Below are 25,912 nucleotides of genomic sequence, written 5' to 3'. Positions count from 1 at the left end.
AGGTGCTTTTTTTGTTTTTGTTTTTGCATATGGTGTGAGGGATTGTTCTAACTTCATGGATTTACATTTGATCATCAGCTTTCCCAACACCATTTGCTGAAGAGACTCCCTTTCTCCAGTGTATCATCTTGCCTCCTTTGTCGAGGATATTGACAGTAGGTGTGTAGGGTTATTCCTGGGCTCTCTATGCTCTTCCACTGATGCCTATGTCTGTTTTTGTGCCAGTGTCACACTATTTTGATTACTATAGCTTTGTGGTATTGTCTGACATCTGGCAAGTTTATGCCTCTGGCTTTGTTCTTTTCCTTAGGATGGCTTTGGCAGTTCTGGGTCATATAAATTTTAGGATTATTTGCTCTAGTGCTGTGAAAAATGTCATGGGTCGTTTGATGGGGATGGCATTAAATCTGTAGATGGCTTTGGATAGCATGGTCATCTGAACTGTGATAATTCTTCCAACCCAAGAGCATGAAATGTCTTTCCATTTCGGTGAATCACCTTTCTCCGTGTTTTATAGTCCTTAACCTACAAATCTTTCATGACCTTGGTTAGGTTTATTCCTATCAGGGAAAAAGTCTTGCTTGCCATATCAATCAACAAAGGAAATTGCAGCCATCACGCCACTACAGATGCCCCGGACAGTGAGTCTGGGGGGACCGCAGGATGGAGGAAAAGGAGCTGTGCTGCCAAGCCCTCAGTTACTCCTGCCACCCATCCACGGTGCACCCTGGGGAGACTCAAGAATGCTGGCCCCAGAGAGCTGAGGTGCACATCAAAGGAATGACTCCAATGAGCCCAGACACTTGCATCTTCCCAAACGCAGAAAAGGGCTACATGCCTTGCGATGTATGTTTTAAAGTTTCTATTTTTACAGGTGCACCTTCAGCCTATGGAAGTTCCCCAGTTAGGGGTCGAGTTGCAGCTGTGACCTACACCACAGCTCATGGCAATGCCAGATCCTTAACCCACTGAATGAGGCCAGGGATTGAACCTGCATCCTCGTGGATACTAGTCAGATTCTTAATTCACTGAGCCACAAAGGGAGCTCTGAAATGTCTGGTTTTCTTTAACAGTAGTCTTTTGATATTCTGACTACCTGGTCTTTGTTACAAATACTCCTATATATATTCTGATTCCCCCTTTACCTCTTCAGAGAACTCTCTCAGAGCTATCTGAGATGCCACGTCCCAGGCTTAAGTCCTCATTTTTATCCACCAAATAAAACATAATTTTCAACTTTTAAGTTGTGTATTTTCTTCAGTCACCATTCCTAATCAAAGAAGATATATATAATTTTTGATGGAATTTTAAATAGGGTTTTAAAAAAAATTTCTCCCAGAGTTCCCGTTGTGGCTCAGCAGTTAATGAACTTGACCAGCATCCATGAGGCAGGTTCTATCCCTGGCTTCGCTCAGTGGGTTAAGGATCCGGTGTTGCCGTGAACTGTGGTGTAGGTCGCAGATGGGGCTCGGATCTGGCATGGCTGTGGCTGTAGTGTAGGCTGGCAACCACAGCTCTGATTCGACCCCTAGCCTGGGAACCTCCATATGCCATGGGTGTGGCTCTAAAAAGACAGAAAAAAAAAAAAAAGGCAAAAAAAATTTCTCCTCCCAATATTTCATTGTTAGTGTACCATATATATTTTTTAATCTTGAATAATTATGGCCTTGGTTTGTTCCTTTGCAGAGTGAGAATAATATTTTCCCTTCTACTCCCATTGGAAAAAGGGAAGAAAAACCAACATTTGAATCTACCATGTACCAGACACAGTTTTATTCTGAGAATTGGGAAAAGTAATATATTATACATGCATTTATATTAAAAATTGTGATTTTTCTCTCTACTCCCCCTGCCCGCAACCCCCACAGGCCAATAGCCTGGATCACCAAGGGATGACAGAGAGGGCAGCCCTTCGGTCTGACCTTAGTAATAGCAGGTATTGCTGCGGGCCTGTTTGGCCTCCATGTAATCATCACATTTCCCCGCTGTTGAGCTCCTGGTTACTAAAGCCCTTGACTCCATGGAAGACTGGGGATTTCCTCAGAAGGAGGATCTGGAAGCAGTAAGAAGCATAGTGAGAAGGGCTGAGCAGCTCAGAGGCAACGCTTCCCAGATGAGAGGAAGAGATGGGATTGATTGATTTTTGACTGCTGCACCTGCAGCATGTAGACGCTATCAGGCCGGCGGTCCCATCAGAGCTGCACCTGCCGGCCTTCGCCACACCCACTGCAACCCGGGTTCGGAGCCGCATCTGCAACCCATGCCTCAGCTCCCAGCAATGCCACATCCTTAATCCACTGAGCGAGGCCAGAGATGGAACCCTCATCTTCATGGATCCTAGCCGGGTTTGCCGAGCCACAAAGGGAACTCTCAACGAGATGGGTTGAGCACACACATCGCCCTGGGCAGCTGGAGGAGCTTTCTAGGTCCTAGGAGCTTGTCCACGCCTCGGGGCAGACTCCGCACAAAGCACTGTAAGTGGAAGTGACTGGGGGGCATTCACATCCTTCGACTGAGCGGGGAGGCCGGCCTGGGGCTGGTTGTGCTTGAGGGGCATGCGGTAGCCTGGAACGTCCTAGAGACACTTCTTGGTGAAGTCACCACCAAGATTATGGCCCTGGGTGGACTGGCAGACGTGTGGGGCAGGAGGAAGTCTGCAGCAGATGGAGCAGCATTCCGGCCTGTTTGGGAGACTGGCCAAGTCTAACGGGATGACCATCCGCTGCCCTGAGATCTGCCAGGAAGTTGTGAAATGAAATCTCAAGGACCCGACCGCAGAGAGTCAGAGGGCGTGTAGGATGACTTGGCTGAAGCAAGAATCCTTGGGGAAATGGGTCCATGAGTCTCCCTGCACAACAGAAGCTCTGCCACGGGGACCAGTGCGAGGCTGCTGGGCTGTTCTTTGCACTGCAGCTTGTGGCCTTGGGTGGGGAGGAGAGAGGTAGGTACCCAGGTGGGTGGTGGGGGACGGTGCCGTGACGGGAAGGACAGAGAAAGCCATCACCTGGCTCTCTTCTCAGCCCCTCCCAGACCTCTGACAGCCCCAGTGGTAACGTAACCTTACTGGACCCCTCTCAGTGGATGGAGGAAAGCAACCCTGAGCTTCCAGTCCACATTCTGGGTTGGTTCTGCCTGGTCGCTTAAGCTTTTGGGGTCTCACTGTATGTAATCTGCTTATCCTGCAAGGTTCTCGTGAGAATCGGTGGAGACACTGTATGTGCAAATTCTTTGTAAACTGTAAAGTGCTTTAAATGGAAGGAATTCCTCCAGACACAGGACCCTCTGGGTCAGAGTTCCCGTTGTGGCTCAGCAGGTTAAAGACCCAACTAGTATCCATGAGGACGCGGGTTCCATCCCTGGTCTCGCTCAGTGGGTTAAGGACCCGGTGTTGCTGTGAGCCTTGGTGTGGTCACAGATGCAGCTCGGATCTGGCGTTGCTGTAGCTCTGGTGTAGGCCGGCAGCTGCAGCTCTGACTCAACCCCTAGCCTGGGGAACTTCCGTATGCTGCACGTGCTGCCCTAAAAAGACAAAAAAAGAATCCTTTGGGAATTGCTCCCAGAGGGTCAGAGGAGCCGAGTGAAACCATTTGGGCCTGACCAGCTCTTTCCCTGAAGACACAGAGAAAGGCCCTTTCACATGGCCCTGCTTTCTGGCTTCGTCTGTTATGAGCATCTCTGCTCTCATGGGAGGTCTGGGGTCTTAGGGAAAGAGGAGAGTTTCTATGCAAAGACCACAGAACTGACTGGTTTTCCTGTCAGGACAGGCTTACCTGTGACACCACAGGGGCAGCTCGGGGGCTCCCTTATCCAGGAGCCAACAGGGGCCCTGTTTTCAGTAGGATTTGTGTTTATACACGACAGTGTCTATACCTTTTATCTAGCAAGAGTGAGTAATCTATTTGGGATATTTTACAAAAACCAGACATTACCTCACTGGTGTCTTATCCAAAGCTGCTCCAGTCTTCCCATTAATTCCAGTGATTCGGGGTCTTTTGCCATGTTGAGCAGCATAGAGAGAAAGCCATAGATTCTCTTTTTTTTTTTTTTAGGGGCTCTACTCCCAGGCTAGGGCTCGAACTGGAGCTGCAGCACCGCAGCCACAGCAACGCCAGACCTGAACTACGTCTGTGACTCACGGCAACCCCAGATCCTTCGCCCACAGAGCGAGGCCTGGGAATGAACCTGCATCCTCATGGGTACCACTTGGGTTTTGTTACTGCTGAGCCACAACCAGAACTCCTCCAAAGATTCTTTTTCTCGGATAAAGGAATTCACAGAACACACTGGTCTAGTATTTGTACTCAAGCCCTTTCTCTTCCCAGTAAACATCTGTTTCCTTTATTCCAAGGACGGCCGAGGAAGTAACCCAGCTCATCCCCCAAACCATCCCAACTCTAGCTGGTTTTCTCTGGCTCCCTTCTGCCCTCAGGGATGTGAAGGGTTTCTGTACAAACTCACGGAGGCAGAATTCACAGGCAAGCCTCGTGGAAAACTAGCAGCAGGCACCACCCTCTCTCAGGCTGATGGATTTTTTTTTCTTTCTTTTTTTTTTTTTTTTAGGGCCGCTCCCACAGCATGTGGACATTCCCAGTCTAGGGGTCAAATCAGATCTACAGTTGCTGGCCTTCGCCACGGCCGTAGGAACACGGGATCGAGCCTCGTCTCTGACCTATACCACAGCTCACGGTTATGAAAATGCTAGATCCTTAACCCACTGAGTGAGCCCAGGGATCAAACCCGCATTCTCACGGATACTTGTTGGGTTCTTAACCCACTGAGACACCATGGGAACTCCCAGTGCTGTTTTCTGACCCAGGTGTCAGAGATGCCGGCTTAAGTTGTCACAGACTTTGTAACTCGCTATAAGGGTACAGCCGCAGGTGCGTCACGGCGCCCCCAGCCCCCGCCCCGGGTGTGCAAAGGCCTGCCTGCTTCCTGAAAAAGGACCTGCCACCAGTCAGCAGTGGAATCCCCCGTGGGTCGTCCTCGCAAGGAAGGATGGCTGTCGTCACCCCAAGCCAGCCAATGGGACATCTGCATGGCAGAAATCTTTGCAGAACAGATCCTGACTCACAGACTTTGAAAAACTTACGGTTTCCAAAGGAGACAGTTCGGGGGTGGGGAATGCGCTGGGGTGTGGGATGGAAATCCTATAAAATTGGATTGTGGAGTTCCCGTCGTGGCGCAGTGGTTAACGAATCCGACTAGGAACCATGAGGTTGCGGGTTCAGTCCCTGCCCTTGCTCTGCGGGTTGGCGATCCGGCGTTGCCGTGAGCTGTGGTGTAGGTCGCAGACGCGGCTCGGATCCCGCGTTGCTGTGGCTCTGGCGTAGGCCGGTGGCTACAGCTCCGATTCAACCCCTAGCCTGGGACCCTCCATATGCCACGGGAGCGGCCCAAGAAATAGCAACAACAACAACAACAGCAGCAAAAGACAAAAGACAAAAAAAAAAAATAATAATAAAATAAAATAAAATTGGATTGTGATGATCATTGTACAACTATCAACGTAATAAATTGAGTAATTAAAAAAATAAAAAATGAAAAATAAAACTTCTATGTGTCCCAAATCACCATATATTAGGTGATATGAAGGAACAATTGTTAATTTTAATAGGTATCATTATGGCACTGCATAAGAAAATATCAGAGTTCCCGTTATGGCATAGCAGAAATAAATATTTTTAGGGCCGCACCCGCAGCATGTGGAGGTTCCCAGGCTAGGGGTTGAATTGGAGCTGCAGCTGCCAGCCTACACCTGCTGGCCTATACCACAGCCATAGCAATGCAGGATTCTTAACCCACTGAGCGAGGCCAGGGATTGAACTTATATCCTCATGGCTAGTGGGGTTCGTTAACTGCTGAGCCACCACAGGAACTTCCTTGAAATTCTGGGGTTTTTTTTTGTTTTTTTTCCTGAAATGCTGCTTTTCCTCCCTGAAATGCTATTTTAAATCAATTATTCCCAAGTTCACAGGCCCTCCAGGTGCTAGCCTAAGAAACTCCCAAATCCGTAATCATTTTTGTAATCCCCTGAAGTCTGCCGCTTTCCTTTTTCTTCAGCTGTTTTGGCCCACTGTCTGCTGTCACCAAGGAAGTGGCACCAGCACCCAGCCACCCTGCATGTCTGCCTGTCTTCCCGCACTTGCAGTCTTGAGAGGCTTTTACCTTCAAGCCCAGATCAAATGCCTTCTCCACAAAGCTTTCATCTGGCTCTGCTGCCGGATCCACTTCCCTAGCACAGCCTATGAGCTGCCCTTAGGTGGAGGCAAATTTTTTTGTACAAAGCAGGTCTAGGCGGTACCATCTTCCCCCTCCTCAGATCCTATTCCTTTAATGCTGAGCTCAATTATTTGGCAGACCCAGGAAGCAGAGGTGGGATGAACAGACATGCTTATCTATATGGTAGCTCATCTGTAGAAACGTTAAATCCATCTTTCCCCCTGCCTTTCCTTCCTCCTGGATTTTCGTGGTGATCTTAACCATAAAGCAGGTCGCATCGGATTTGTAAGGTACTTATAGCAAGAACCTGATGAGGAGTTCCCTTTGTGGCTCAGCGGTTAACAAACCCAACTAGGATCCATGAGGATGCGGTTCAATCCCTGGCCTTGCTCAGTGGGTCAGGGATCCAGTGTCGCCGTGAGCTGTGGCATAGGTCGAAGACAAAGCTTGGATCCTGCACTGCTGTGCTGTGGCATAGGCCGGCAGCTGTAGCTCCAATACGACCCCTAGCCTGGGAATGTCCATATGCCTTGGGTGCGGCCCTGAAAAAGCAAAATGAATAAATGAATGAATAAATGAATAAATAAATAAAATCTCTGCAGTCAGGGTGTATTTTTCAATCAACAGTTTTTTCTTTCTTTCTTGGTGGTATACAAAAAGAAAAGTGCATCTTCTGTTGTTGGTATCTACAGTTAGATGAAATAAGTTATATAAGAAGGGATTTAAAATGCATACAAGGAGTTCCCGTCATGGCTCAGTGGTTAACGAATCCGACTAGGAACCATGAGGTTGCGGGTTCGGTCCCTGGCCTCGTTCAGTGGGTTAAGGATCGGGTGTTGCCATGAATTGTGGTGAAGGCTGCAGATGTGGCTCGAATCTGGCATTGCTGTGGTTGTGGTGTAGGCTGGCGGCTACAGCTCCAATTAGACCCCTAGCCTGGGAACTTCCATATGCCGCGGGAGCAGCCCTAAAAAGACCAAAATAATAATAATAATAATAATAATAATTAAAAAAATAAAATGCATACAAGGAATTCCCATTATGGCTCAGAGGGTTACAAGCCCAGCTAGTACCCATGAGGATTCAGGTTCAATCCCTGGCCTCGCTCAGTGGGTCAGGGATCTCGAGTTGCCATGTGCTGTGGTATAGGTCACAGATGCGGCTCATATCTCGTGTGACTGTGGTTGTGGTGTAGGCTGGCAGCTGCAGCTCTGATTCAGCCACTAGCCTGGGAGCTTCCATATACCCCGGGTGCGGCCCTAAAAAAAAAGAAAAAAAAAAAAAAGAAAACAAATGGCTTGTACTATTTGATATGAGTATTAACTCTCAGCATTAAAACAGAGACTTTGGAACACTGTTCTAAGGGTGCATACGTTTGCAAAAATGGCTCCAGAGCAGCCTTCTAGCACATTCCCGCACAAAAGCAGCACTGTGTACATGTCCTATCTTCTCTGCCATAGTTTTATTTAGAGGGCAGAGATCCAGAGGAAGACATATCTCAGAACCTCCATGTGAAGAGCAATAACGAGCCGAAATAAAGCCCTGAAAGCAGAAATCCGGAGCAAAAGCTTTCTATGAAGGAAGCGACTGGCCAGTCCCCGGATAATATCTGGTGCCCCAGACAGTAAGCGGATGATAGAGTACGGACCTCGTGGTGCATAGCCTTGGTCTCTGGCTAGACGGCACTCCGGCCTCCGGGCATCCTTCTTGCCAGGAGCCAAGTGTGGGTATCAGGGAGCCACTCCAGGCCTGTGTGGAGACAACAGTTTGCCCGACTGCCTGGTGGGAGGTCATTGTTTAGACTTTCCTACTTTCCCGGTAGGAAGCGCTCCTCTCACCTGTTTCCGCATCACTACGCGTGTTAGGCAGACCTCTCCTGTCCTCTGTCACCTTCTCATACCACCTCTCCCAAGCCTTGGTGAAGCTGGGAGCCCCAGCTGAGGTCACCGTCCCTTACCGGTCACCTTACAACTTAGCTGCCCACTCTGGCCCAAAGACTTAGGCAGTCAACTCCTGGGGGTGGTAATAGTCTGGGTGATTGTGGGGGACCCTGAATGCAGTATGGTACCCTGTAAATTATGAACTGTTGGCGCTCCCCTTGTGGCTCCACGGGTTATGAACCTGACTAGGATTCATGAGGATGCAGGTTCGGTCCCTGGCCTCGATCAGTGGGTTAAGGATCCAGCATTGCCGTGAGCTGTGGTGTGGGTCATGGACGTGGCTCAGATCCAGTGTTTCTGTCGCTGTGGTATAGACCAGCAGCTGCAGCTCCGATTTGACCCCCGAGGGTGTGGCCCTAAAAACACCCCCCACCAAGTTATTAACTCCTAGAATTGTAAAAGCAAGGAGCTCTGAGTATCTAGAGAGAGAGGGCAGAAAGGGGTTTGAACACACACACACACACCCAAGATGAGTTTTCTTAGTGACTTTGCTACTGTTTTCTGAGTCTTCTGTTTGGCCTTTTGCTGAACTTAGCTGCTCTTGCAATCATAAATAGAGCTGTTGCCAACTCAGTCCCTGGATGCTTGGGCAGTGGACAGAGAGCTTTTCCTTCAAGGGAATTGTGGGTTCCTTCCAAGGAGCCAGTGTGGCTGCAGGAGTGGCCAGATGCCACCAAGGTGATGAGAAGGACGGGTGGCTGCCAATAGGTCTGAGGTCAGGGAGGTGCCTTCTGCATGGCAGCCCTTCCATGTGGCCCCCCTGCTGCGCCCTCTCTCCCTCCCCCTGGCGTGGGCTGGTGAAGGGAGGTCAGGGAACGCTATTTTGAGTGCTTCGAGAGGGACAGGAGGCCGCCGGTACATCAGCCTGCCTGTGGGAGGATGAAGGGACAAAAGCATCGTCAAGGCTGCGCTCGACACAGATGCTGTTCTTTGACCTTCACTCCAGTTGCCACATCACTCCTGGGTGTTTTATCTTTGCCAAAACCACACTGGGAGGAAGCTAGGGAGACAAAGAGCTGACCGTGGAGCCAACTTCTATTTCTAGCCTGTGGCTGACCCTGGCCGGTAACCTTGAGCAGGTCATTAACCCCTCCCTGCACTGATTATTTTGGATTCCAACCTATGCCAAGGAACGCCTGCGCAAATTGATAAGCTGAGATTTTAAAGGGCCTCACGATCTTAGACGCGATAAACACACAATCTTGCAGGGTTTGGGGCCAGTGTTAGGGGCTGCACTGGCCGTGACCTCTCCTTCACTTAGTGACCAAGGGCAGAACACACCCAGGACTAGTAACAAAGCTGACAGTGCAAGTTCCTCTGCGGCGCAGTGGGTTAAAAATCTAGCATTGGCACAGCTATGGCGCACACAGGTTGACGGCAGTGCACTTTCCATCCCTGGCCTAGGAACTTCCACATGCCACGGGTGCAGCCAAAAAAGAAAAAAAAAAGTACGAAAAGGAGAAAAAAAAAAAGCTAACCATTGATTCCATGTTGTCTATTTGCTGAGCACTGCAGTTGAACGCTCACTCTTGAGGTACCAAAAAAAGTCCAGAGAGGTTAAGTTACTTTCCCAAGGTCACACAGTCAACAGGCCAGGGCTGGTGTCTGAACTCTAGCCTCCCAAGTCCAGGGTCTGCTTGTACCCAAGATATGAGAGTGTGTTTAATAAGCAGGAACTTCCTCGGGAGTGAGCCCTGCGACATCCTCTTCACCAACTGGGTGGTGTGAGGTGTGGAACTGTATAGACAGGAAACGCCTGAAGATTGGCTGCTAAATTGGCAACACCAGGGAGTTCCCTGATAGCCTAGCAGGTTAAGGATCCAGCCTAGTCACTGCTCTGGTTCAGGTCGCTGCTGTGGCGCAGGTCCCATCTCTGGCCTGGGAACTTCCACATGCCATAGGACGAAAGAAAATTGGTCACACCTAAGTGCTTTCGGGGATCTGGGGAAAGAGGGATCAAAAGGGGCTGAACTGGGAGTTCCTGTCGTGGTACAGCAGAAACGAATCTGACTAGCATCCATGAGGATGCAGGTTCAATTCCTAGCCCTGCTCAGTGGGTTAAGGATCTGGTATAGGTCACAGACACAGCTTGGATCTGGCGTTGCTGTGGCTGTGCTGTAGGCCGGCGGCTACAGCTCTGATTGGACCCCTAGCCTGGGAACCTCCATGTGCCGTGGGTGTGGCCCTATAAAGACAAAAAAATTTAAAAAAAGAATGGGCTGAACTTTTAGGGAGAAGTTCATTCTCATGGAGAGAATAAGCCTTGAACCTTTTTTTTTTTTTTTTTTTTTGCTTTCTAAACAGACAAAATATTTAGCTTCTCTGGAATCATGATGTCTGGAAAGATACGTGTATTGGTTAGGGGGAAAGGGGTGCGGAGGAGAACTGTTTCAAGGTCAAGTCTGGGACCTGCTGCCTATACTGTGCTGAACTGATTCGTTAAGTACTTTGGCTCTTGAAGCTGCTCTGATGCTCTGCAGACAGAAACCACATGCATCGTACACCTTAAACTTACACAAGGTTATGTGTCGGTTGCATCACAATTTAAAAAAAAGAAACTTTCAGGAATTCCCGTTGTGACTCAGAGGGTTAAGAACCCGAATAGTATCCATGAGGATGCAGGTTTGATTCCTGGGTTAAAGATCTGGAGATGCCCTGAACTGTGGTGTTGGTTGCAGACAGGGCTCAGATTCTCTGTTGCTGTGGCTGTGGCGTAGGCCAGCATCTATAGCTCTGATTCGACCCCTAGTCTGAACTTCCATGTGCTACAGGTGTGGCCCTAAAAAGAAAGAAAAAAAGAAACCTGGATATCTTCCAAATGCTTTTGGCCAATAGAACTCCTTTATCATTATTTTTGCTTTTAGGGCCGAACCCACAGCACATGGAAGTTCCCAGGCTAGGGGTGGAATCAGAGCTGCAGCTGCCGGCCTACACCACAGCTCATGGCAACGTGGATCCTTAACCCACAGGGCGAGGCCAGGGATCGAACCCGCATCCTCATGGATACTCGTCGGGTTCATTACCGAGGAGCCACAGCAGGAACTCCTAGAACACTTTTAAAAATAGAATCAGCTGCGTCACTTCGCTGTACAGTAGAAACTGACAGAATACTGTCAATCAACTATAATGGACAAAATTAAAATCATAAAATTAAAAAAAAAAAGAAGCAGTGTCAGTAATTCATAGACTTGCAGTTGGGAACCAGTGACGTCAAGAAAAGCCCCGCCTTGGAAACAGAAGTCATTGACAGCCCGCAAGCAACTAAAATTCTTCCAAGCCAGCGGGCATCCCACAATGCTCTGGACTTGCAGGGGGTTTTCTCTGTGTGTATGTTCCGTGTTTCTACCCTAGCCAGACTAGCAATGTCCCAAGTGCAAACCCTTGGCTGGTGTGTCTTTTCATGCACTGTGGCTTCTGGTCCACACCTTGTCTAAAGAAGGTCAATCAATGTATGTTGGTTTAAAAACAGAGTGAGCAGAGAGGAGAAAAGGAAGGGAAAAAAACCCACTCTTGTAATGATAGCAATTATTGGCAATTTGCAGCTGATTACTGAGTTGTTAATTGCTACTCATCAATCAGTCCTCTTTGAAAGACAAGCAGATGATTTCAAATGCAAAATAATGTAAATTTTGGTCTTGGTCTTTGTCAGAGCTGAGTCTGCAGGGAGAGGGAGCCAGCTTTGGCGCTTGACCTCCGAAACACCTCCTCCAGCGCTTTCTGCTGAACCAAGCCTGGAGTTGTCACGGGGGGCTGGGGGAGGGTGCCTCCAGCCCTTGGAGGTTTGGTACCTGGACCTAGAATCGCACAAGGCCTGAGCACCTCGGTCAGCATGAGCTGCAAGTAAAAGTGCAAAGGATACTTGGGTCGCAGGCCCTGTCTGAACACGCCTCGCTGCTTCCCCTCTTCGAACCCAGCGCCCAGGGTTAAAGAGGGGTGGTTTATGATTAGTATTTATTATTATTCGTGAGGTTTGTGAGCCTTAGTCTCTAAAGGCCTATCTTTTTAAATTAAAAATGCATTATTGAATTATAATTGACATACAATGTTATATTAGTTTTGGGTGTACAATATAATGCTTTGCTATTTCTATACGTTAGGAAATGATACGCATGATAAGTCTGGTTCGTACAATGTTACTGACTATATCCCCTATGCCATACACTATTCGTTAGTCTTTTTTTTTTTTTTTTTTGTCTCTTGTCCTTTTAGGGCCACACCCAGGCTAGGGGTGCTGGCCTATCTCAGAGCCACAGCTATGCCAGATCTGAGCCACATCTGTGACCTACACCACAGCTCACAGCAACACCGGATCCTTAAGCCACTGAGCAAGGCCAGGGATCGAACCCGCAACCTTACAGTTGGATTCATTTCCGCTGTGCCACGACTGGAACTCCATTATTCATTAGTCTTAAAGGGTCTTCCCACCCTAACTCCATTTTTTTTTTTTGGCCTAGCCCTTGGCATGTGGAAGTACCCAGGCCAGGGATTGAACCCACGCCCACAACGTCTGGATCTTTAACCCATTGAGCTACCAGGGAACTCCTCCAATTGTTTTCTTAAATTGCCAAATATCCTTCCATTTATTTATTTATTTATTTTGTCTTTTTGCCATTTCTTGGGCCACTCCCGCGGCATATGGAGGTTCCCAGGCTGAGGGTCTAATCGGAGCTGTAGCTGCTGGCCTGCACCAGAGCCACAGCAACGCAGGATCCGAGCTGCGTCTGCAACCTACCCCACAGCTCACAGCAACGCCGAATCCTTAACCCACTGAGCAAGGGCAGGGATCGAACCCGCAACCGCATGGTTCTTAGTCGGATTTGTTAACCACTGAGCCATGACGGGAACTCCCATTTATTTCATTTTTTATTGAAGTATATTTGATTCACAGTGTTGTGTTAGTTTCGAGGGTACCGTAAAGAATATATACATTCTTTTTCAGATTCTTTTCCGTTACAGGTTATTACAAGATAGTGAATAGAGTTCCCTGTGTTATACGGTAGGTCCCCGTTGTTACCCTCCCTCGTTTTTTTTTATCGTTGTTGTTTTGTTTTGCTTTTTTAGGGTGCATCTGTGGCATATAGAAGTTCCCAGGCAGATACAGGCTATATTCTCTGTGCTATACAATATATCCTTGCAGTTTTTTTTTTTTTTTTTTCTGCCATGCCTTTGGCATGTGGAAGTTCCCAAACTGGGGATCAAACCTGCACCATCACAGCAACCCTGGCCTGTGCAGTGACAATGCTGGATCCTTAACCCATTGAGCCACAAGGGAACTCCCGAGTTTTGAAACTAACAGAACTGGGAGCAGTAATTCATAAGCCATCAGTTGCCGACACCCAGAGGGGTTTCAGCGCCCACGGGAAGGGGCTTCTCTCCTTTTCTCCAGAAGAGGGGAAAGGCACGGCGCTGACGAGGGCAGAGTCCCCATGCAGGATAAAGGAGTTTCTCAGCACTGGTAGCTTTGGCTTCTGATATTTCTGTCTCCTGGGGCAGGGGAATTGATCTTGTTCTTTTTGCTCTTCTTGGTTGAGTTCCTGGGTGGATCTTGCGGGCACTTTGTCTCTGGAGTCAGATACACCCAGGCTTGTGCTCCCTGGGCGCAGGCTTCTAGATTTCCTCCTCTCCCCACCACAGGGAACCCGGGGCTGCTCCCAGCCAGGCAGCAGGAGTGGCTGGGACCTTGGAGAGGTGCCAGGGAGCGTGTGCTGGGGGTGGGGGGGCCTGTGCCTACCTCCCCTCTGGGGTTCCAGTTCCTGCAGCTCTTTGGAAAAGACTGGAGGGAAGGGGTGGAGACTCAAAGCTTAGAAATGCGATCTGTAGTTGTTTTTCTGCTACAGGCAAACGCTCCCACCCAGCACCTGGCTGGCTGTTGTCCTCTAAGGCAGGGCGGCAAAGACCCTAGGGAGTCACTGCAGGAGGCAGGGGAGGAGCGCCCCCCACCCCAAGCCCTCTCAGACCAGCCCTATCCTCCCTGCTGGCTTGTGCTGTGCAGCCTTGGCCCTGTCTTCCTTTCCCCTTTAACTGCCGGTCCCCAGGGGGCTGTGTACACAGTGAAGTCGGCCGTCAGACTGGGGAGTTAGGAGGCAGTTTGGGGGTGAGTGTCAAAATCCTCATCCCTGTCCTTCATTTCCCAGATGTCCGCTAAGTAAGAGGTTCCCAGAAGGACGAGGACGGAGACAGACCCCCACCCCCAAACCCCCAATGTGGCTGTTCACCTTGGAGGCCTGCGGTGGATACCCTCTCCCACAATGGGGAGGCTCAAGTTGGGCAGCAAGAGACAATGGCCTGCGGAAAACAACTGCCTGCATAGATCAACCTCCTATAAGGATCCTCTGCCCTGCCACGGGACTCGACCCCTCAACTCGACCTTCCCCTCCTCCTCTGTCATCCTTCCCACCCTGCGTTTCCTCCAGGAACGCCAGCCACAGACCCTGTATAGGCCTGGCCCCTCCTCACAGTCAGAGCTGGTGCCGGCTTGAGCTCAGACCGTCTCCTCTAAGCCTTCATAAGTTCTTTTTGCTTTGCTAAGTTGGCCTTGAGCATTCTTCCCTCTGCAGACCTAACACTAAGGAGCCAGGGTGTGCACCCCTCCACCTCTGTTCCTGGCCACGTGGCCAGCGGTCACATCCACTGGATCAAAGAAGCTGAGCTGCCCTCAGCGTGTGTGCCACTGGCTTGGCCTCTGAGGCTTTGGCCGCACACATGTAGCCCCGGCTCTCGTGACTCCTCTCATCTGTCCCCTGCCCCTCCTGGCCAGCTGGTTGCCACCACTTTTACCCAAATGGGAAATGCTCTCCGGTGGGGCAACCTCTCACCTGCATTAGAACTTAAGGCCAAGGGGCAGGGGAGGCAGGGGATGGAATTGGCAGAGTTTAGACAGCAGCATCTGTGAACTCAAGGGGCCCTGGCTTCCCACCCAGGAGCCCCAGGGTGATGGGACCATCCATAGACCTGGCAACGAGAAGTGGTCAGTTCTTTTTATTTTTTGTCTTTTCAGGCCCGCACCTGCACCATATGGACGTTCCTGGGTTAGGGGTCGAATCGCAGCTGCTGGCCTACACCACGCCAGAGCAACCCAGGATCCAAGTCGCATCTACAACCTATGCTGCAGCTTGGTGCAATGCCAGAGGCTTAACCCACTGAGTGAGGGCAGGGATCAAACCAGCATCCTTACGGACACTATGCCAGGCTCTTAACCCACTGAGCCACAACAGGAACTCCACAAAAAAGTTCTTGGATGCCAGAGCTAACATACCACAGCTTCCTAAAACACTGGTGCTTTCTGTGTTGATGGAGAAGTCCCAGCGTGATGTCTGCCATTTCGAATTCTCTTTGGAATATGCCTCTTCTGAGGGTGTGCTTAACGATTAAAACCTCAGTGAAATCATTGTGTGTGAAGATGGAGATGCAGCGGCTGCACCTTGGACTCTGGGCAGATGTTGGGCCAGTTGCATGGCAGGCCGGCTTGTGGCCTGTTAAAGAGGATGAGAAATTCAGGGAGCTCCCGTTGTGGCTCAGTGGTAATGAACCCAACTTGTATCCATGAGGACTTGGCTTTGATCCCTGGCCCCACTCAGTGGGTTAAGGATCCAGCGTTGCCATGAGCTTCCCGTGTTGCTGTGGCTGTGGGGTAAGCCAGCAGCTGAAGCTCAGATTCGACCCCTAGCCTGGGTACCCCTATGCCTTGGGTGTGGCCCTAAAAAGACAAAGAAAAGAAAGAAAAGAAATGAAATTTTGGCCTTGGAAAGGATGGAAATGAAAGAGGAGAATCTGACCAAGCCACTGGCAGGGAGCTCTGAAGGCGTCTTAGAGGGAAGAGTGAAGATAAATCACAGGCAACATTATTATTTTAGCAAGTCTTTGAGCTCCTGGTTCAAATAAGTCAGATAATCTGCTTAGGCCCGAGGAAATGTCTTTTCTCCTTTCATGCCAGAAATATGAATACGTGACCAACAGACTACTAATTCGATATCTTTTCCTGTCCCCCTGCTGTACCTGGGTGGCAAATTCCCCCAGGCCCAGTCCGGGTCTCCTGCTTCACTGGTATCCTGAGCACTTGGTACCACACTGAGCAGCAAACGGAGGCTCTTATTTGTTTACTGCATGACTCACATGTTGTGAAAAGCCCCTAAATGGAAACAGGTCTCCAGGAAGAGTCTGTGAGGAACTAAGGGCCTTCTGGCTGCCTCTCTCTCTCTCTCTCTCTCTGGAACAATCTCGAACAATCTCAAGGCCCCACCAGCAGGTTGGAGGGAGCCGGGAGGGTCCTGGCTGCCCAAGGATTCCCTCCCCTCCCCTGCAGAAGACAAATCGCTCCTCGCATTCAGCCCACTTCGGTGCTCCCCCGGCGTCCTGAGGGTTCATTATTTCTCGGGGCTGACTCAGCTGGCTTTTTCCTGCCAGAGAATTCTGTCAGCCAGCGTGGTCCCCGCCGTTCCCCCTGGTGAGGGAGCCTTTGTGAGTCCTGTCAGGGCGGAAGAAGCCCCACAGGCAGGGGGGCCCCCAGCTCTGTCGCTGATGGGGGGGAGTCCAGACCCCATCCCCGGGAGTGAGGGAGGCCCCGCGTGAGAAGCCAGCTCCAGAACATTCTCAGCGCCTCTCAGGCAGTCCCTGTGGGGCCACCGCTTGCCTTTCATTTAGCTGATTGGAGATTGTGTCCCTGAATAGAGCTTAATGTCCTTTGGAAATTATCTGTTCTTTTTTTTTTCCCCCTCTCTCTTTTAAAAATTTCTCTTGCCTTCTCCATTTGGTTCCGATTGTCACTGTGTCCCTAGCTTCTGAAGGTGGATAATGGGACATCCGGAGGACAGGGGTGAGGAGTCTGCTCTGCGAGGCCAAATGGGGGAGGGGGAGGGAGGGGAAGGGTCTGGGGTGGGGAGGCTTGGGAGATGGTTCCTCTCAGTGGGTGTTGGAGGAGGGGGTTGGGGGGGAGCCCTGGGAGGGCTGGGGCCAAGGCATCAAAGCCAGAGCCCAAGATGCCCTGGAAGCAGGGAGCTGGGAGGGGAGGTCTGGAAGCATCTGAGCAGTGGGAAGAGCTGAGGGTGGATGGCAGAGGGGGATTCAAAGAGGCTGATCTGTGCTTAAGAAACCTGGGACTGGCAGCCAGGTGGGGAGAGAGTGGGGCCAAAGCCTCCCTCCATGGCAGCCGTCAGTTTCCGCCTGCCCTCTGCCCATCCTGTGGGTAGGAAGGTACCTACAGGGCAACACAAATGCGGTGCTGCCCCGTCCCACCGATCCATCCTGTCTTTAGGGCTCCTATTAATGGGCCAATGCTTTGCCAAAGAACAACACTTCACACAAAAGGAACCAGGTGAAGGCAAGACTATTCCTAAGTGAGAAAGGGTAATTATACAAGTCAATTCCATCCCTAAAACTCTCAGGCCTATAGTAAGTTACATAGTTACAATCATACCCTATTTCCCAGTTAACCCCCCAGAGAACAACACAAAACCCAACAATCATGTCTTACAAGAGTCAGTACGAATTTATAGAACAGCTTGCATGTCATACATACAGGGAAGTGTTTACTATATCATTTGAGCGGCTCAATAACCTTGTAATCTATTTACTAATAAGCAAATGAAGGTGTTCCCCTTGTGGCTTAGCAGGTTAAGAACCTGGCTTAGTGGGTTAAGAACCGGACTGGCATCCATGAGGATGCTGGGTCCATCCCTGACCTCCATCAGTGGGTTAAGGACCCAGCATTGCCGTGAGCTGTATTGTGGGTTGCACATGTGGCTTGGATCCCATGTTGCTGTGGCTGTGGTGTAGGCGGCAGCTGCAGCTAGGATTCGATCCCTAGACTGAGAACTTCCATGTGCCACAGGTTTGGCTCCCTCCCAAAAAAGCAAAAACAAACAAAAACAAACGAAGGCTCAGAGAAGCTAAAAGGTAGCCAGGAATGGCAAGACCAGAGAGAGATGAAACCTAGGCCGGTCGATGCTGAGAATACAGGCTTGACAGCTAGTGAATAGCACTCCTGGGCTCGGAGATCAGGGCTTGTGCTCTGCTCCATAGCCACATCCAGGCCCCAGCAACTGGGTAGATCTGTGCCTAGAAAGTGCCTTGGGCTGTTTTCTAAGATTCTCTTCTGATCCTCTGTCCTGTGTGCTTCACTTCCCAGCTGCCATCTAGGCCCCCATCCACTTCCAGGAAGGCACAGAATGGGGAAGTCCATTTCATTACTCAATGTCCCAAGTATTTGAGTGCCTCCCATGGGGCCAAGCATTTTTCCAGTTTCTGGGATTAAGAGAGTGAACAGAACAGATTAAAACCTCTGCCTGGAGTTCCTATTGTGGCTCAGCGGGGGATCAGCGAGGATTTGGGGGAGAAAGGGAAGAGTTCTGGACTCCTCTGGCTGCCATGTAGAGATTGGAGGGGACACCTGCTGGATTGTCAGCCTATCCCTGGGGTCCAGGTGTGGGCTCTGCAGCTCTGTCTATGGCCCCCTTCCCAGGTTCTCATCCCAGAAAAGGCTTCTAAGTCACTCTAGGCTAATTAGTGTCATTGCCACAGGATCTGGAATTGAGACCAAAAGGTTCCGTCTAGGCTGATCTCTTTTTTTTTTTTTTTTGGTCTTTTGTCTTTTTGTCTGTTGTTGTTGTTGTTGCTGTTGTTGCTATTTCTTGGGCCGCTCCCGCGGCATATGGAGGTTCCCAGGCTAGGGGTTGAATCAGAGCTGTAGCCACCGGCCTACGCCAGAGCCACAGCAACGCGGGATCCGAGCCGCGTCTGCAACCTACACCACAACTCATGGCAACGCCGGATCGTTAACCCACTGAGCAAGGGCAGGGACCAAACCCGCAACCTCATGGTTCCTAGTCGGATTCGTTAACCACTGCGCCACGACGGGAACTCCAGGCTGATCTCTTGAATGTATGAAACCCCAGGAGCACAGGCATGGCCTTTTGTGTATTTTTCATTACTTTGTTTTATTTTTTAACTGTGTTGACGAGAAAGCATGGAAAGTCCATTACAGAGCTGGAAGGCTCAAGTGGACACGGATATAGAGTTGAGACATGGAAAGACACTCCCAATACTATCTAGGCCCTGATGTTGGTGTTTTCCTGAGGCCCAGCTGCTCTCCTGCCAGGGGCATAAAAAGAAAACCTCCCTCATCTGTTTGTAGATAAGTTCAGTTGCATCATTAAAAAAAAAAAAAAAAAAAAAATGGAAACAGACCCACAGACATAGAAAACAAATTTGTGGTTACCAAAAAGGAGCGGGGATACATTAGGAGTCTGGTATTAACATATACACACCATTATATATAAAATAGATAACCAACAAGGACCTACTGTACAGCACAGGGCACTATACTCAATATTTTATAATAACTTATAAGGGAAAAGAATCTGAAAAAAGACTATATACAAATACATATATATATGTATTAGGTATATATATATAAACGAATCATTTTGCTATACACCTGAAACTAACACAACATTGTAAATAAAATTATTTATTTTTATTTTTTGCTTCTTTAGGGCCCCACCTGCAGCATATGGAGGTTCCCAGGCTAGGGGTGGTATTGGAGCTACAGCTGCCGGCCTACCCCACAGCTGCAGCAATGCAGGATCCAAGCTGTGTCTGCAACCTACTCCACAGCTCACAGCAATGCTGGACCTCCAACCCACTGAACAAGGCCAGGGATGGTACCCGTGTCCTCATGGATACCAGTCGGAATCGTTTCTGCTGCGCCACAATGGAACTCCTCAACTATAAGAAAAGAAACAGGAGTTTCTGCTGTGGAGCAATGGGATCGGTGGCACCTCTGCAGGGCCAGGACGCAGATTCAGTCCCCGGCCCAGCACAGTGGGTTCAAGGATCCGGTGTCGATGCAGCTATGGCATAGGTTGTAACTGTGGCTTGGATCTAATCCCTGGCTTGGGAATGTCATATGCCATGTAGTGGCCAAAAACAATGAAGAAAATAAAAAAAGGAAGAAAAGAAAACCTCCCCCATTCAATGGGTTAACCTTGTGTGCTTAAGCTGGCTAGAGTCGTTTCTGCTACTTATGACAATTCAGTCTCATCTTCAGTGTAAACAAAAACTTTGAACTTCTGTTAAGGGCAGAAGCAGCAGACTTAGAACTGGCCTGATAAGATTAGGTCTGGGAGTGACAATCAAACTGGCCCCTAGAGACCATGGACCATTGGGGACTCTCTCCTGCTTGGCACCGTCTCTATTCCAAGGCCAAGACCTAAGAGCACATAGTAAAATTCAGGCTGATCTGGATACAATCAGAGCTTGACCTTCACCCAAGTTTTCTTTTGGGAAAGGATCAGATTTCTGATCCACATGCATTTTTTCCCTTGCTCCAGGCCCGAGAAGGGAGAAAAGATTGTATTGAAAAAGAAGGAAAAAGATAAACTACCTTCTCAACGGCGGTGGGTCCAGTAATGGAGTGGCTGTCAGTATTGATCACTGCAAGATCATTGCAAGCTTAGCGAGAATAAGCTGCTGGGTCATGGCCTGTTTGGAAAGACAAATGTAGTCCATTAAAGGGGATTGCATATCAGCTTAAAAAGCTCTTTATTTGACTATTTTGGCTCTACTCCTGACTGGTTTCCACTTGCCCGAGAGCTCCAGTTTTTCCTGGGAAGGCATTGCTAAGATTGGGTTAGGGACCTCCTCTTTGTTAGAGCGCTTCCTTAAAGGATACTTGGTTTCCACCGCCTGTTTAAATTCCTGAGAGTAGAGACCATGTATTTAGCTCAATACCTGGCACACGACTGACATTTCAGATAAATTTGTTCAACGAATGACTGGATTCAGTCATCAGTTTAGTACTACCTAAAAAAGTCTCCATACCTAAGATTTTCTTGGTGGTTCAGTGGATTAAGGATCCAGCATTGTCACTGCTGTAGTTTAGTTCTGGTTACTGCTGTAGCTCGGGTTCTGTCTCTGGCCTATGAGTGTCCACATGCCGCAGGTGCAGCCAAAACAAACAAACAAATGAAACATAAGTCTCCAGACCTAAACTTCTACAGATGGCCACATAGTTTGCAATTCATCACAGGATGTGTATTTAGGAGGCAGATAGAGCAGATAGGGCTCAGGTGCCCTTGACTAGCTAGAAATTTATCAAATAGGATCCATCAGTTAGAATTGTTACAACAGAAAGCAAGGGTTTGCTCTCTCATGTAAAAGATGTCGAGAGGAATTCAGTCCTGGGCAGGAACAGTGACTGCATGACGTTATTGGGAACCCCAAGCTGCTCTGGCTTTCTCCAGCACCATCCTTAGCACTTGCTTCCCCAAGGTGACCTCATGGTCCACCAGGAGGGCTGCAGTATGTCAGCCATCACGTCTACATTCCAGGAAGTGGGACAGAGGGAGAAAGGCAAATGGGCAACAAAAAGTCAACCTGCCCATCAGAATCAAGAAGCAGACTTTTTGACAATTGCACATATAACATCCTCTTATATCTAATTGTTCAGGAAAGCCTGGAAATATGGTCGGTAGCTAAGCACATAGAGTTTTCTAATTAAGGGGGAAGAGGAGAACAGATAGTGTGCAGGAACCTGCAGTCTCTGCCCCAGTCCCCAAGCAAAACAATCAGAAAGAGCTCCCTCTGTAAAAATCCAGTTAAAATATTAATAGATCTGTAGGCAGCTCCACTTCGCTTTACCTCTCAGGTCCCTTTGATAAGTGGGGCTCATGGTCAATACTTTCATCTCTGCATAGGGAACTGAGAGGAGCGGGAAAAAGCTCATCGCCCCTTTCTCTTTCTAGTTTGCACCCATCACTAGCAGTCGCTAAGAGACAGGACCGAAGCAAGGGTTCACTGTAAACAAGCACAAAAAAGACTCTGTAGGAGTTCCCGTCGTGGCTCAGTGGTTAACGAATCCGACTAGGAGCCATGAGGATGCGGGTTCAATCCCTGGCCTTGCTCAGTGGGTTAAGGACCAGCGTTGCCCTGAGCTGTGGTGTAGGTTGCAGACTTGGCTCAGATCTCGAGTTGCTGTGGCTGTGGTGTAGGCCGGTGGCTACAGCTCTGATTCGACCCCTAGCCTGGGAACCTCCATATGCTGTGGGAGCAGCCCCAGAAAAGGGCAAAAAAAGAAAAGACTCTGCAGCTGGAGTTCCTTTTACTGCTCATCAGCAAAGAACCCGACTAGTATCCATGAGATTCCATCCCTGGTCCCGCCCAGTGGGTTAAGGATCTGGTATTGCCGTGAGCTGTGGTGTAGGTTGCCTACGAAGCTTGGATCTGGCATTGCTACGGCTGTGGTGTAGGCCGGCAGCTCCAGCTCTGATTTGACTCCTAACCTGGGAACCTCCATATGCTGCACTTGTGGCCCTAAAAAGAACCAAAAAAAGGGGACCGTAGCAAGTGGGCCACTCTCGCAAGGCTGGGCAACTCAGCCAAAATGGGGATTTCGATATGTTGAGTGAAACACAGTAACTTTGGGGGCCCTGTTGGGGGATCAGCAGCCTGGATGCCCGGCGTTTTGTATCCACGGCTTGCAGGAAGTGCTCTGATGGTGCATGTTGGTGCACTGGTCTCCAGAACAGGCAGGAGGAGGGCAAATTTCCCTCCACCCTCCTCCCCCAAGGCAGATGGTCCCCAGGAGCCACCACGCCATGGGCAGAAGCCCCCGCTACCTTGGGCTCTCTAGCACTTTCTCAAACTGCAGCTTGATTTCCTCTCTCTCTTTTTTCTTCTCTTTCCTCTTTTGGATCTTTGGCATAAGGAGTTCCTGGGCCAGGCTTTAGATTCAAGCCATAGTTGAGACCTAAGCTGCAGCTGCAGCAACACTGGATGTTACCCCACTGTGCCGGGCCAGGGATCGAGGCTGCTTCCCAGCACTCCCAAGACGCTCTGGAGCCTGTGGCACCACAGCGGGAATGCCTTGATTTTCTCTTAATTTGGGACCATCTGAGGGTAGGCCAACTATGATAAAGGAAACACGGAGGAAACCATGAGCTCTGTCTGGGTGGGATCCTGGCTTTGCTCCTTGTTTTCTGTGTTGCTTTGCTAACTTGTTTTACTCCCCCCACCTGTCCGTTTCTTCAGGTGAAATAGGAATCATTAACACACCGACCCCACCGAGCTGCTCAGAGGATTAAACAAGATAATGGTGGTGAAAGCACTTAGCAGAGTGCCTGGAGTACTAGGTACTCAATACAAGACAGTTAAGTTTCCATCTGAGAAAACAGAATGGAGCGAGATGGCCAAAGCCCATGAGGAAGGCTCAACGCCCCTCAACAAAGCTTCCTCTGAAACTGGAGAACTTTGTAGCCCTGGTGTCTTGGCGGGAATCCCAGGAAGGGATGGGCACTTAACCATGGGAGCCAGCCCCAGACACCAGGCTCCAAAGGGCAGTAGCCACTCCCCAACGGAGGTCAAGCCCAGCCCAGGGAATGGAGTCATATCTTGGCCTGAAGACACCACCCTTGAAAACACGGATTGATTTGGTGGTTCAGGTTGCAAAGGGAGGAAGAAAGACTGAATGCCATTACATAAAGCATTTATGCCTGCTGTTCTTTCTACTTCGACAGGCATTGGTAATCATTTTCATTAGTGTCTCTTAAAAAGATCTCCGAGATGGCTTACCCTGTATATATATTTTGGCTGCACTTGTGGCCTGCGGAAGTTCTCAGGCTAGGGACTGAACCCACACCACAGCAGTGACCAGGCCAGATCCTTAATCTGCTGAGCCACCAGGGAACTCCCATTTTAAAAAGGCAGACGTAGAAGTAACCTAACCAGCTGAGAGCATGAAGCTGAAGAGCAAAAGTTAGAGTTTAGGACTCCCAGGGAGTTCCTGTTGTGGCTCAGTAGGTTACAAACCTGACTAGTATCCATGAGGATTCGATTCGATCCCTGGCCTCACTCAGTGGGTTAAGGATCTGGCGTGGATCGCAGATGCAGCTCACATCCTGCATTGCTGTGGCTGTGGTGTAGGCCAGCAGCTGTAGCTCCAATTAGACTCCTAGCCTGGGAACTTTCCATATGCTGCACCTGTGGCCCTAAATAAAAAAAAAAGCTTTTTTTAAAATCTTTTTAGGCCCTCACCCACAGCATATGGGGGTTCCCAGGCTAGGGGTCGAATCAGAGCTGTAGCCACTGGTCTGTAGCACAGCTCATGGCAACGCTGGATCCTTAACCCACTGAACAAGGCCAGGGATCAAACCTGTGTCCTCATGAAACTGACAGCACTAGTGGCCTGAACCTAGCCAGAAGCCAGATTGGGACTTGAACCCACGGTTTTCAGTTAGAATCACTCACCCTGTGTCTGGACTCACTGAGGTTCAGGTTCTTCATGTCTTTGGGCAGAAGGAATGCAGCGAGAGACAAAGTCATAGGCAAGAAATAGATTTGTTAAGATAGGATGCCTGTGAGAGGTGCAAGCGGGCAGGCACGGAAACTCTGCCCCAGGAGCCGGTGGGCTACAGTTTTATCCTCCAAGAGGAGTGGGGGTCGGAAAGGCCCGCCTCTTCCTTTCCAGGAGTCCTAGCTCCTCCTTGGTATCTGGTGGTAAGGTGTGTATTCAAATCAGCTGAAGGGCAGTCCTCAATTTCCTGCCCTTGGTCTGAATCTGAATGCAGGCCTCATCCCACCCCCACCCGATGATTTGAGATAATTCTCGCACCTCAAGCCAGCCTGATGGCTTTTTTGGGCAATTTATTAATTTACAGTAGTCTCCCCAAGCCCCCTAGATTTTCCATAGATAATCTTTCCATAGGTAATATTTTCCATTACCATAGATAGAGTATCTATGATCCTTTTTTGCGACTCCTACAACTACCTGTGCCTGCTCTAGCCCTATCACTCATGGATGCTAGTCAGGTTCATTTTTGCTAAGCTGCGATGGGAACTCCCTAAATAAAAAAATTTTTTTCAAGAGTTTATGACTCCCAAATTTCTAGTGTCTTGCTTACTTAGCGCAGCAAACTCCGGCAATGCATTCAGTGAGTGCCTGGCAGGGCCTCTCTGGTGTACTCACCACGCACACGGGTCCCTCATATTCATGGTAGAAACGCAGACGTGTAATTCTAAGGTTCGTGACTGGTTTTGCTCGAAGCTTAGGACAAGAGGTGGAAAGTAAAACCCTTCCCACCAAATCGCAAGTGGATCTGACAGCCAGCAAGTCCTGCAGCAGGAGGCTGGAACTCTCCCAGGACAAAGGTCATACCATATAGTTTTGGAGACACGATGGCAGGACAGGGCGAACAGCAGCCCCTGCTTTCAGCACCTGAAAGAAATCACAGCTGGAGTGTGGCCCCAGTGGGGCCGAGGTCGAGGAAAATCCAGGTGTCAAGATAAAAGCGGCTCACACTGACCCCGCCCCTACTGTGTGTTGGGCCCTGTCTGATGACACGTTCCGATCCTTCTTGGCAATGACTCTGATTTGATCATCGCCCCCTTTCTACAGAGGCTGGGACTTGAGCACAGACCAGCCGGCTCCCGGTTCTGGAATCTCTGCTCTGCTCCCGTAAGCTGGTTCTCAGGACTGTCTTCAGTGTGAGTCCGTGGAGCTGAGTGTTGGGCTCTAGCTCTGCATCCACCCCCAGGAGGAGGCCAGGCTGCCTCCTCACCTGGGGAACTAGTGTCTCTGATCAGGGCAGCGTCGCCATCTGTCTCCGCCATCACAGGCAGACACACTCTTGGCACATGCCCGCCGCGTTGGGTCAGTTTTCAGGGGACAGGATGCTTTCGTGAACTTGTCTCAAACTGTGCCAAGAATGTGGTGGACCCACTGGGCCTGATCAGGGAGGGTGTTAGAGGCACAGGGCCAT

At 49.6% G+C, this 25,912-nt stretch overlaps 1 long non-coding RNA gene across 3 annotated transcripts in view; it reads right to left on the bottom strand.

Moving 5' to 3' along the window:
• Positions 1–24,587, bottom strand: part of LOC106504522 — a 28,039-nt gene extending 3,452 nt beyond the window's left edge. The window contains exons 1-3 of one of the 3 annotated variants that reach the window (XR_002336224.1): positions 24,402–24,587; positions 20,542–20,639; positions 15,320–15,634 (exon numbers count right to left, since the gene is read on the bottom strand). This is a non-coding gene — a long non-coding RNA (uncharacterized LOC106504522). Of the gene's footprint in view, positions 1–15,319; positions 15,635–19,843; positions 19,884–20,541; positions 20,640–24,401 lie in introns of those variants that run through there. The other 2 variants (XR_002336223.1, XR_002336225.1) reach the window with 2 other exon arrangements.

The sequence above is a fragment of the Sus scrofa genome, chromosome 10 (assembly GCF_000003025.6).
Source record: "Sus scrofa isolate TJ Tabasco breed Duroc chromosome 10, Sscrofa11.1, whole genome shotgun sequence".
Classification (NCBI taxonomy): Eukaryota; Metazoa; Chordata; class Mammalia; order Artiodactyla; family Suidae; genus Sus; species Sus scrofa.
Note: the sequence above shows the minus strand (reverse complement) of the source record. Positions and strands in the feature narration are given on the sequence as shown.